The sequence below is a fragment of the Phacochoerus africanus genome, chromosome 15, assembly GCF_016906955.1.
Source record: "Phacochoerus africanus isolate WHEZ1 chromosome 15, ROS_Pafr_v1, whole genome shotgun sequence".
NCBI classification, from domain to species: domain Eukaryota; kingdom Metazoa; phylum Chordata; class Mammalia; order Artiodactyla; family Suidae; genus Phacochoerus; species Phacochoerus africanus.
The window spans coordinates 30,207,318-30,218,506 of record NC_062558.1 but is presented as its reverse complement, the minus strand read 5'-3'; positions in this window follow the sequence as shown (position 1 = coordinate 30,218,506).

Below are 11,189 nucleotides of genomic sequence, written 5' to 3'. Positions count from 1 at the left end.
AATGACCAGGCACCATAGGAACTGGCCTCGATGCCCCCAGCATGAGCCATAACAGTGTCTAGTGTCCAAAAGCTGTCTTAAAGGGACCGCCAGGAACACACTTCCTTCCCTCCTAGTCCTGGATAACCCCTCTTTTGTCGGCTTCAGCCTAGACCAGCATCTTTTTTTTTTTTCTATTACTCAAATGAATTTATCACATCTGTAGTTGCATAATGATCATAACAATCTGATTTCGCAGGATTTCCATCCCACAGCCCAAGCATATCCCCCCACCCCCCAAACTGTCTCCTCCAGTGGCCATAAGTTTTTCAATGTCTGTGAGCCAGCATCTGTTCTGCAAAGAAGTTCTGTCTGTCCTTTTTTCAGATTCCACATGTCAGTGAAAGCATTTGATGTTGGTGTCTCGTTGTATGGCTGACTTCACTTAGCATGATAGTTTCTAGGTCCATCCATGTTGCTAAAAATGCTGTTATTTTTTTCTTTTTGATGGCTGAGTAATATTCCATTGTGTATATGTACCACATCTTCTGTATCCACTCCTCTGTCGATGGACATTTAGGTTGTTTCCATGTCTTGGCTATTGCAAATAGTGCTGCAATGAACATTGGAGTACATGTGTCTTTATGAGTCGTGGTTTTCTCTGGATAGATGCCCAGGAGTGGGATTGCTGGGTCAAATGGTAGTTCTAGGTTTAGTTTTCTGAGGAATCTCCATGCTGCTTTCCACAGTGGTTGCACCAATTTACAGTACCACCAACAGTGTACTAGGGTTCCTTTTTCTCTCTCCAGCACTTATTTTTCCCTCTCCAGCACTTATTGTTTGTAGACTTTTGGATGATGGCCATTCTGGCTGGTGTGAGGTGGTACCTCATCCTGGTTTTGATTTGCATTTCTCTAATAATGAGTGACGCTGAACATCTTTTCATGTGTTTCTCAGCCATCTGTATGTCTTTTTTGGAGAACTGTCTGTTTAGATCTTCCGCCAATTTTTGGATGGGGTTGTTTGTTTTTTTGGTATGGAGCTGCAGAAGTTGTTTATAAATTTTGGAGATTAATCCCTTGTTGGTCGATTCATTTGCAAAGATTTTCTCCCATTCTGTGGGTTGTCTTTTTGTGTTGTTTAGGGTTTCCTTTGCTGTGCAGAAACTTTGAAGTTTGAGTAGGTCCCATTTGTTTATTTTTCTTTTTATTGTCAATACTCTGATAAGTGGATCTGAGAAGATGTTGCTGTCGTTTATGTCAGAGAGTGTTTGGCTTACATTTTCCTCTAGGAGTTTGATAGTGTCTGGTCTTATATCTAGATCTTCAATACATTTGGAGTTTATTTTTGTGTATGGTGTTAGGGAGTGTTCTAATTTCATTCTTTTCCATATGGCTGTCCAGTTTTCCCAGCACCACTTATTGAACAAGCTGTCCTTTCTCCATTGTATAGTCTTGCTTCCTTTGTCATAGATGAGTTGGCTGTAAGTGCATGGGTTTAATTCTGGGCTTTCTATCCTGTTCCATTGATCTATATGTCTGTCTTTGTGCCAATACCATGCAGTTTTGACGACTGTTGCTTTGTAGTATAGTCTGAAGTCCGGGAGCCTGATTTCTCCAGCTCCATTTTTCTTTTTCAGGATGTATTTGGCTATTCTGGGTATTTTGTGCTTCCAAACAAACTTTAAAATATTTTGTTCAAGTTCTGTGAAAAATGTCCTTGGTAATTTGATAGGGATTGCATTGAATCTGTAGATTGCCTTGGGTAGTATAGTCATTTTGATGATATTAACTCTTCCAATCCACGAGCATGGTATATCCTTCCATCTATTTGTGTCATCTTTGATTTCTTTCATCAGTGGCTTATAGTTTTCAGAGTACAGTAGACCAGCATCTTCTTATCCAAGTTTCTACAATGATGAAGATGTTCTGTACTATGCATGTACCTCTTGGGCACTTGAAATTGGGGCTGGTGGACCCTGAATTTTCAATATTATTTTATTTAAATTAATTTAAAATGTAAAAGCCACATGTGGTTTGTGGCTATCATATAGGAAGCTGAGGGGACACCACTTCCTCAAACCCCCAAGCTTTCTGGGCTCCTCCCTCTCCAGTTTGAGTTAAGCCCTCTACTCTGCCCATTGTCTGCCACCTGCACACCTACCACTCAGTATTGTAGTGGTTTACCTCCGTGTCTCCCCTCAGCCTCTTGTCTCTGTGAAGCCTGTGTCTGATTTGGTGTTGAATGCCCAGACTGTAGCCTGCCACCAAGAGGACACTCAGGAAGTATGTCTCTTTTTAAAATTTTTTTATTATAGTTGATTTAAAATTTTTTATCAATTTCTGCTGTAAAGTGACCCAGTCATATATACATATACTTTTTTTTTTTTTTTTTTTTGCTTTTTAGGGCTGCACCTTCGGCATATGGAAGGCCCCAGGCTAGGGGTTGAATCAGAGCTACAGCTGCTGGCCTACACCACAGCCACAGCAGTGCAGTTCCAAGTTGCATCTGTGACCTACACCACAGCTCAAAGCAATGCCAGATCCTTTAACCCACTGAGTGGGACCACCAATCAAACCTGAGACCTCATGGATACTAGTGGGGTTTGTTTCTGCTGAGCCACAACGGGAACTCCCTATAGATATATTCTTTTTCTCATATTATCTTCTATCCTGTTCTGTCACAAGTGGTTGGATACAGTTCCCTGTGCTGTACAGCAGGACCTCATTGCTTATCCATTCTAAATGGAGTAGTTTGCATCTGCTAAACCTGAACTCTCAGTCCATCCCCCTCCCTCTCGCTTCCCCCTTGGCAGCCACAAGTCTGCTCTCCACATTCAGGAAGTATGTCTTGAATACACGAATAGCTGGGGAGCAGATGGCCCCAGACCTCTGTAGTTTACTTATTCTCCTGACTGTGAAGAGACACAAGGAGGGCAGGTTGAAAGGACGTGGGACCCCACCTGCCAGGGTGATCTGGCTCTTGGACCCCATCCAGTCACCTCACCTGTTGTTTTGTGAGATAACATTTCACTTTATAAGTGACAGGGGCAGGAGGTAGACCTGCCTGCAGGGGGCTGCCCAGCAGGTGGCAGGAGTTGGGATGGTCTGCGTGGCGGGGTGTCGGGAAGGTGCGCTCCTCCTGGGCGTCTCTCCTTCCCTTCGGCTCCTCCGCCACATTCACAGCACTTCTGATGCCAGATATACGGGGGCTTTCCCCCCCACACCACACAGTTGTCTGTGACACCAACTGTAGGGTGTCCTACAATTTGACTCGATTCTGACACCAACCAGAGTTAACACAGACCCCGCAGGTTAAAAGCTCCATCCCTCGGGACTGCCCCTATCCAGCCCCCTTCAGATGCCAACTGCACATCGTGGGTCCCCTGGTAACTCACGATTTTCATTCCACTTGGCTGCCATTCAAGGTCCCCCCCCCTCCCCCGGATTTGATCATGTGCTAAAAGAGCCCACAGAACTCATGGAAACAGTTGTGTTTACCAGTTTATTATATAATGGACGTAAAGGATACAGAAGAACAGACAGAAGAGAGGTAGAAGGCTCGATGTTTGGAAGCGCCTGAGTGCAGGAGCCTCTGTCCCTATGGAGCTAGGGACCTGCTGGTTCATGAACATGTTCACCAACCCAGAAACTCCCCAAACCTCTTAGAACTGGGATTTTTGTGGAGGCTTCTCCACCTAAGCACAACTGATTATTAACTACATTTCCAGCCCCTCTTCCCTCTCTGCAGAATGGGGGAGGTGAGGCTGAAAAATTCAAACTTCTAATCATGGCTCCATCTTTCTGATGACCAGCCCCATTCAAGGGTCCACCAAGAGTTACCTCATTAGAACACAAGACGATCCTTTCACCCAGGATTTAGGAGTTCTGTGTCAGGAACCAGGGGCAGAGACCAACACCTGTATTTCAGTTATGTCATAGATAGAAATTCAGGGAGTCCCCATTGTGGCTCAGCATGTTAAGAACACAACATAGGCCCCATGAGGATTCAGGTTTGATCTCTGGCCTCACTCAGTGGGTTAAGGATCCAGCGTTGCCCCAAACTGCAACTGCAGGTCGCAGATGAAGCTCAGATCTGGTGTTGCTGTGGTGGTGTAGGCCAGCAGCTGCAGCCCCAATTCAACCTCTGGCCTGGGAACTTCCATATGCTGCACGTGCAGCCCTAAGAAGAAAAGAAAAAAAAAAATTTTCAGGGGCTCTTCTCCAAAATGCCTTTCCCAGCCAGAGGCCTGAGTATGTGACTATGACTTCCCCTGGTGACTATAACAAATTTCCACAACTTGGTGGCTTAAAACAACAGAAAGGTGTTCTCTCACAGTTCTGGAAACTAGAAGTCTGAAATGAAGGTATCGGTAGGGCTGTGCTCCCTCCAGAGGCTCCAGGGGAGAGTTTGCTCCCTGCCTCTTTCAGTTTCTAGTGACTGTTGGCCATCCTCGGGTTGTGGCCCCATCACACAGGTCTCTGCCTCTGCGGTCACACAGGCTTTGCCTCTGTGTGCCTCTTGTGAGGACACTTGTCATTGGATTTAGGATGTAGATCCTCCAGGATGATCTCATCCCAGGATCATTAATTTAGTTACATCTGCAAAGATTTTATTTGTATATTTATTTATTTAACCACCTTGCAGCATATGGAGTTCCTGGGCCAGGGATCAGATCCGAGCCGCAGTCTCAACCTAAGCACGTGGCAATGCCGGATCCTTAACCCATTTAGCCAGGCCAGGGATCGAACCCGAGTCCTAGTGCTCCCAAGACACCACAGCAGGAGCTCCAACTATGCAAAGACCCTCTTTCCAAGTAAGTTCATATATACCGTTGAGGGGGGGCAGGTGAGGATGTGGATATGTCTTTGGGGGAGGGGTAACCACTCCACCCATTACAGAAATATTTTTAACGTCAATGTTAGTCTTAGAACTCCTTTCTCCTTGGAACTATTTCCAAACACCTTCTCTGGAAGGAAAGAGGAATTACTGACCAAATTTAAGGTCTCAATGATTTATCACATTTTTTTGTTTTGTTTCCTGCTGCCTGGAAGAGAGGTGGGGATCTGAAGGCTGAGGGGAGGGATGGGGTTGCTTCATAGGGTGATGAGGAGAGGAGGGAGGTTACCCTGACCTGACACAAGCTGACAAGGAAGTTCCTCATCATTTCAAAATGAGTCTCAAAAATTGCAGACATTTTTCCCCCTGCGTATAAAGCATAAGAAAAATAAAAAAGAGCAGAGGAAACTATAGATTCAAAGAGATTTAAGAGCTATAGTAACTAGCTGTTTTTACTCTGACTCAATGCCGGCTGGCGGTGCAGTAGGTTAAGGATCTGGCATTGTCACTGCTATGACCTGTGTCGTAGCTGTGACAATTACTCGATCCCTGGCCCTGGAACTTCCACATGCTGTGGGGGTGGCCAAAAAAATGTTTTTAGTAAAAAATGAAACATACTTTAGCGGAGTTCCTGGTGGTCTAGTGGTTAGGATTCAGAGCTTTAACCACTGCAGCCTGGGTTCAATCCTTGGTCTGGGAATTAGATCCCACATCAACAAATAAACAAAAAAACACTTTAGGAAGTTCCTGTTGTGGCTCAGCGGAAACAAATCCAACTAGTATCCGTGAGGATGTGGGTTCCATCCCTGGCCTCACTCAGGGGTTAAGAATCCGGCCTTGCCGTGAGCTGTGATGTAGGTCACAGAAAGAGCCCAGATTTGGTGTTGCTGTGGCTGTGGCATAGGCCAGCAGCTGTAGTTCCGATTCAACCCCCAGCCCGGGAACTTCCATATTCCATAGGTGCGGCCCTAAAATGAAAAAAATTAAAATTAAAAAAGAATCTGGAAGGGAGTTCCCTTTGTGGCTCAGCGGTTAACAAACCCAACTAGGATCCATGAGGATGCAGGTTCAATCCCTGGCCTTGCTCAGTGGGTTAAGAATCCGGGATTGCCATGAGCTGTGGTGTAGACTGCAGACTCGGCTTGGATCGGATCCTGCATTGCTGTGACTGTGGCCTAGGCTGGCAGCTACAGCTGCGATTCGACCCCAAGCCTGGGAACTTCCATATGCTACAAGTACAGCCCTAAAAAGAAAAAAAAAATCTGGACAATAAGAGTATGCTGGAGTTAGGCTGCCCCGGCTTAAAGTTAATGTGAGATCCATAGGCAAGCTATTTCCCTCTTTAAGGCTCAATTTCCTCAGGTGTAAAAAGGAAATGATAGTGCCCACATCATTCTAGTATGAAGGTAAAATTGTAATAGGGAAGAACCTTTGTATTCTATTACAAGTTAATCACTAAAGGGATGTTGCCTATAAGCTTAAATTATACATAATGGCCCATCTCAGGGAACACTGCCTCCCATGTAAGGAGCTTTAAGCTGAAATACCTTGGTTTAGCTCACAGGGAGCCTCCTGACCAGGCCCTCCTGTGAATGGCTGCAGGAAGAAAGAAATTAACACATCCCCGGCTGAGTATGACAGGAACCAGGACTTTACGCCTTCCCCTTTTAAAAGAGGCCTGAATTCTCACTTTTTGGGACACTCATCCACCATTTTCTCCATCTCTGGCTTTCTGAATAAAGTCCCTATTCCTTCTCCCATAAACTCTTCTCTTGATTTATCGGCCTGTTTTGCAGCGAGCAGCACAAGCCTGGAGTTGGTAACAAAAGGAGTTAATCTATGCTAAGTACTTAGAGCAATATACAACATTGAGTAAATGTTGTATACATTTTAGCTACTATTTCTTTTCTTTCTTTTTTTTTTTTTGTCTTTTTGCTATTTCTTGGGCCGCTCCGGCAGCATATGGAGGTTCCCAGGCTAGGGGTCCAATCGGAGCTGTAGCCCCCGGCCTACGCCAGAGCCACAGCAACGCGGGATCCGAGCCGCGTCTGCAACCTACACCACAGCTCACGGCAACGTCAGATCCTTAACCCACTGAGCAAGGCCAGGGACCGAACCCGCAGCCTCATGGTTCCTAGTCGGATTCGTTAACCACTGCGCCACAACAGGAACTCCTAGCTACTATTTCTATTATTGTTATTATCATTATATGCACCAAGCTGTTAATAGCACCCTGGAGAGGGGTATTTTTTGTTTGTTTGTTTGTTTTTACTGCATACATTTTGAATATTTTGTAATTATTTGTGAGAGTTATTTATTTATTTATTGCTTTTTAGGGCTGCACCCTTGAAATATGGAAGTTCCCAGGCTAGGGGTCAGATTGAAGCTGCAGCTGCCAGCCTATACCACAGCCACAGCAATGTGAGATTGGAGCCAAGTCTGCAACCTACACCATAGCTCATGGCAATGCTGGGTCCCAGATCCACTGAGGGAGGCCAGAGATCTAACCCACAACCTCATGGATACTAGTCAGATCCATTTTTGCTGTTGCCACATCAGGAACTCCTATATTTGAATGTACTGTAATACAACTCTCAGCATGTCAAGGGGCTTTGGGCCTTTACAGAGGGCTCAAAAAAGATGGGTTTCACTGCAAACTTGATCAGGTGCCTGTCTCATCATGGTATAATTGTATCATCTTTGTAATTTAATCCTCCTCTGTATTGAATATTTATGGGCCTCCTGGGGCAGAACTGGTTGTATCCCTTGTTAGTCCTGCATTGCTGGAAGAGCATATGACTTATGAAGCTTTGTCTGCTTTTTGAAGAAGCAGAACAGGTTGGTTTTCATCACCCTCTGTCATGTCTGCTCCTTCATCATTTCAGTCTCTGGATCCCTCCTCCTTTGAGCAGGCTTCTGGGATCAAGAGCTCGGAGTTATAGGCTGTTTTGGTCTTGCGGGTGTCTGTGTGCTTCCTTTTGGCACTGACACCCTGATATCCTTTGCTGACTCATCCATTCCTGAGGTTTGACTATCTTGGAGGTTTGGAGGATCTGGTTCCATCCCTTGGTTCTAGGAACAGACATGTGACTTGGCCTGACCAATCAGATTGTTTCATACCTGCAGCCATTGTGATTGGCTCAGAAAGGCACAGGACTCAAAGGACTAATGATTCCAATTGGGTTGCTATAACCAAATACCATAGACCAGGTGGCTTATGGATAACAGAAATTTATTGCCCACAGTGTTGGAGGCTGAGAAGTCCAACAGAGGTGCCAGCAGATTCATTGTCTTCTGAATTTGTTGTCTCCTCACTGTGTCCTCACATGGTAGAAGGGCGTATGGAAGTTCCCAGGCTGGGGGTCAAAATGGACCTGCAGCTGCTGGCCTACACCACAGCCACAGCAGCATGGTTTCTAAGCAGCATTTTCCACCTACGCCATGGCTCACAGCAACACTGGATCCTTAACCCACTGACCAAGGCCAGGGATCGAACCCAAGTCCTCGTGGATGCTAGTCGGGTTTGTTACCACTGACCTCTGGGATCTTTTTTATAAGGGCACTAATCCCATCATGAGGGCACCACCCTCCTGATCTAATCACCACCCACCTCCTAAGACCATCACATTGGGAGTTAGGATTTCAACATAGGAACTCTGGGGGGGATACAAAGATTCAGCCTGTGGCATATACCAACCTGAGTTGTTTACTAACCATCAGAAAAGATAGTCTTTCTTTCTTCTGGGATTGCTAAATTAGTAGACACTTTGGGGAAGTATTTGGAGAGTATGACAAGCATAGGGAGACAAACATGAAAGGAGATGTTTTCCTTTTTAAAAAACTTTTAAATTTGAAATAACTTCAGAGTTCCCTGGTAGCCTAGTGGTTAAGGACCTGGCATTGTCACTGCTGTGGCAAAAATTCTGCATGCCTCAGGCATGGCCAAAAAAATTCTTTTTTTCAAAATAATTTCAAACCTACAGAAAAGCTATGAGAATAGTACAAAGTAACGTCCATGCACATACCCAGAAGTACCAAGTAGTAGCATTTTTCAAATTTGCTTTATAATTTTCTTGAAGAAGTTGTTTTATCTCTAGGATCCAACTGGGCCTGAAACTGGAATCCACTCCTGGATTCCTAAAAAAATTTTTCCTTTTGGCCACCCTGTGGCATATGGAGTTCCTGGGCCAGGAATCAGACCCCAGCCTCAGTTTTGACCTATGCTGCAAGTGCAGCAACATAGGATCCTTTTAGCCCACTGTGCCAGGCCAGGGATCGAATATGCATCCCAGCTGGGAATAGCTGTTTACGATATTGTGCTTTGCAAGAGCATCGTATCTATTGGGAGTATTATAGTGGGGAGAAAATATTAGGAAACAGTGGGTAGAACAAGTCTTAATAAACCCCTATGAAGAGTTCCCATTTTGGCTCATTGGTAACAAACCCAACTAGTATCCATGAGGACGCAGTTTCAATTCAATCCCTGGCCTTACTCAGTGGGTTAAGAATCCAGTGTTGCCATGAGCTGTGGTGTAGGTCACAGATACGGCTTGGATTTGGCATTGCCATGGTGTAGGCCAGCAACTGAAGCTCTGATCCAACCCCCAACCTGGAAACTTCGACATGCCTCGGGTACAGCCCTAAAAAGACCAAAAAAAAAAAAAAAGTACTTTGAGAGTGACATTCCAGATCAAACTGGCTTAAGCAAAAATCAAAATTTGTTGACTTTTATATAGAAAAATTGAGAGTTAGAGCTGACCTCAGATGTGGCTGTTATCAGGGGTCAAACATTTTCCATCTCTCAGCTCTGCTCTCCTTCATATTACCTTTATTCTCAAACCACGTAGTAGCAGGATGGCTGCCAGCAACTCTACTGTGCATCGTCTGAGACTCAAGTCCAGTGGGAAAGACAGAGCCTCTTTTCTAGAAGATCCTTCAAAAGTGTGCTGGGATTCACTCTGATTGATCTACCCTTGAATCACTTAATCACTGTTACCAGCAGTACACCACATGCTGATTACCCAAGGCCTGGGTCACATGTTCCCCCCTGAATGGAGGGTTGTGATGGTTCAATCAGACCACATGGGTTGAGTGTGGGGAAGAAATGAACCCTTCCAAACCAAAATGGACCTGTTACCAAGACCCTCCCCGTCAACAAATATCCACACCCCCTCAAGTGACCATCTTGAAAATGCCCAGAAAGAACCAGATGAAAGAAAGGATCTGGCTAATGGCCAAGGCATCCACAAGAGTGGAAGAATAAAACCCATGACTTCTTGAGAAAATAGATGATGCTATGACAAGGTAAGAAGTCATTTGTCATTCAAGGAGCCCAGATCAGGTACTTTCATTCTCTTTGACAGACCAGCTTCTCAGAAATTAAGTGTCAGAATGCTCCTTCCTCCACCCTTCATCTGAATGATGGGTCTTGCAACATCACTTCCCATCATCTTTTAGCTAGGTTCACCTTTGCCTCCCTCCTTCAGACCACAGGTTCCCATCTTGTGTTAAATGAAACATTTCGCTTCTTGGAGTTCCTGTCAGGGTGCAGTGGAAATGAATCCAGCTAGGAACCATGAGGTTTCTGTTTCAATCCCTGGCCTCGCTCAGTGGGTTAAGGATCCAGGGTTGCCATGAGCTGTGGTATAGGTCGAATACGTGGCTTGGATTTGGCGTTGCTGTGGCTGTGGTGTAGGCTGGCAGCTGTAGCTCCGATTAGACCTCTAGCCTGGGAACCTCCATATGCCGTGGTTGTGGCCCTAAAAAGACAAAACCAAACAAACAAACAAAAAAACCCCGAAATATCTCACTTCCTGACAGTATCCTTTAGGAATATGTTCTGTATAATAGGAAACCCCACTGTATTAGTTTAAACAGACTAGGAGTGGGGTCAGGGTAGGGATGGGCAAATGTTCGTCTTTCATGGTAGGAAGCTCTGGAAGAGGGACAGTCAAGAACAGATATAGTGACTCAACACTGCCATCAGGGGAGTTTCGCTGTCGTGCAGCAGAAACGAATCCCACTAGGAACCATGAGGTTGTGGGTTCCATCCCTGGCCTCACTCAGTGGGTTAAGGATCCGGAGTTGCCGTGAGCTGTGGTGTAGGTCAAAGATGAGGCTCAGATCTGGTGTTGCTGTGGCTGTGGCTGTGGCTGTGGCTGTGGCCGGCACCTGTAGCACTGATTGGACCCCTAGCCTGGGAACCTCCACATGCTGCAGGTGTGGCCCTAAAAAGCAAAAAAAAAAAAAAAAAAAAAACCCGCCAAAACCAAAAAACAAAAACAACAGCAACAAAAAACAAACACTGCTATCAAGAACACAGGCTACTAATGTTTCCAGTTCCAAATACTTAGCATATGCATCTTCATTCT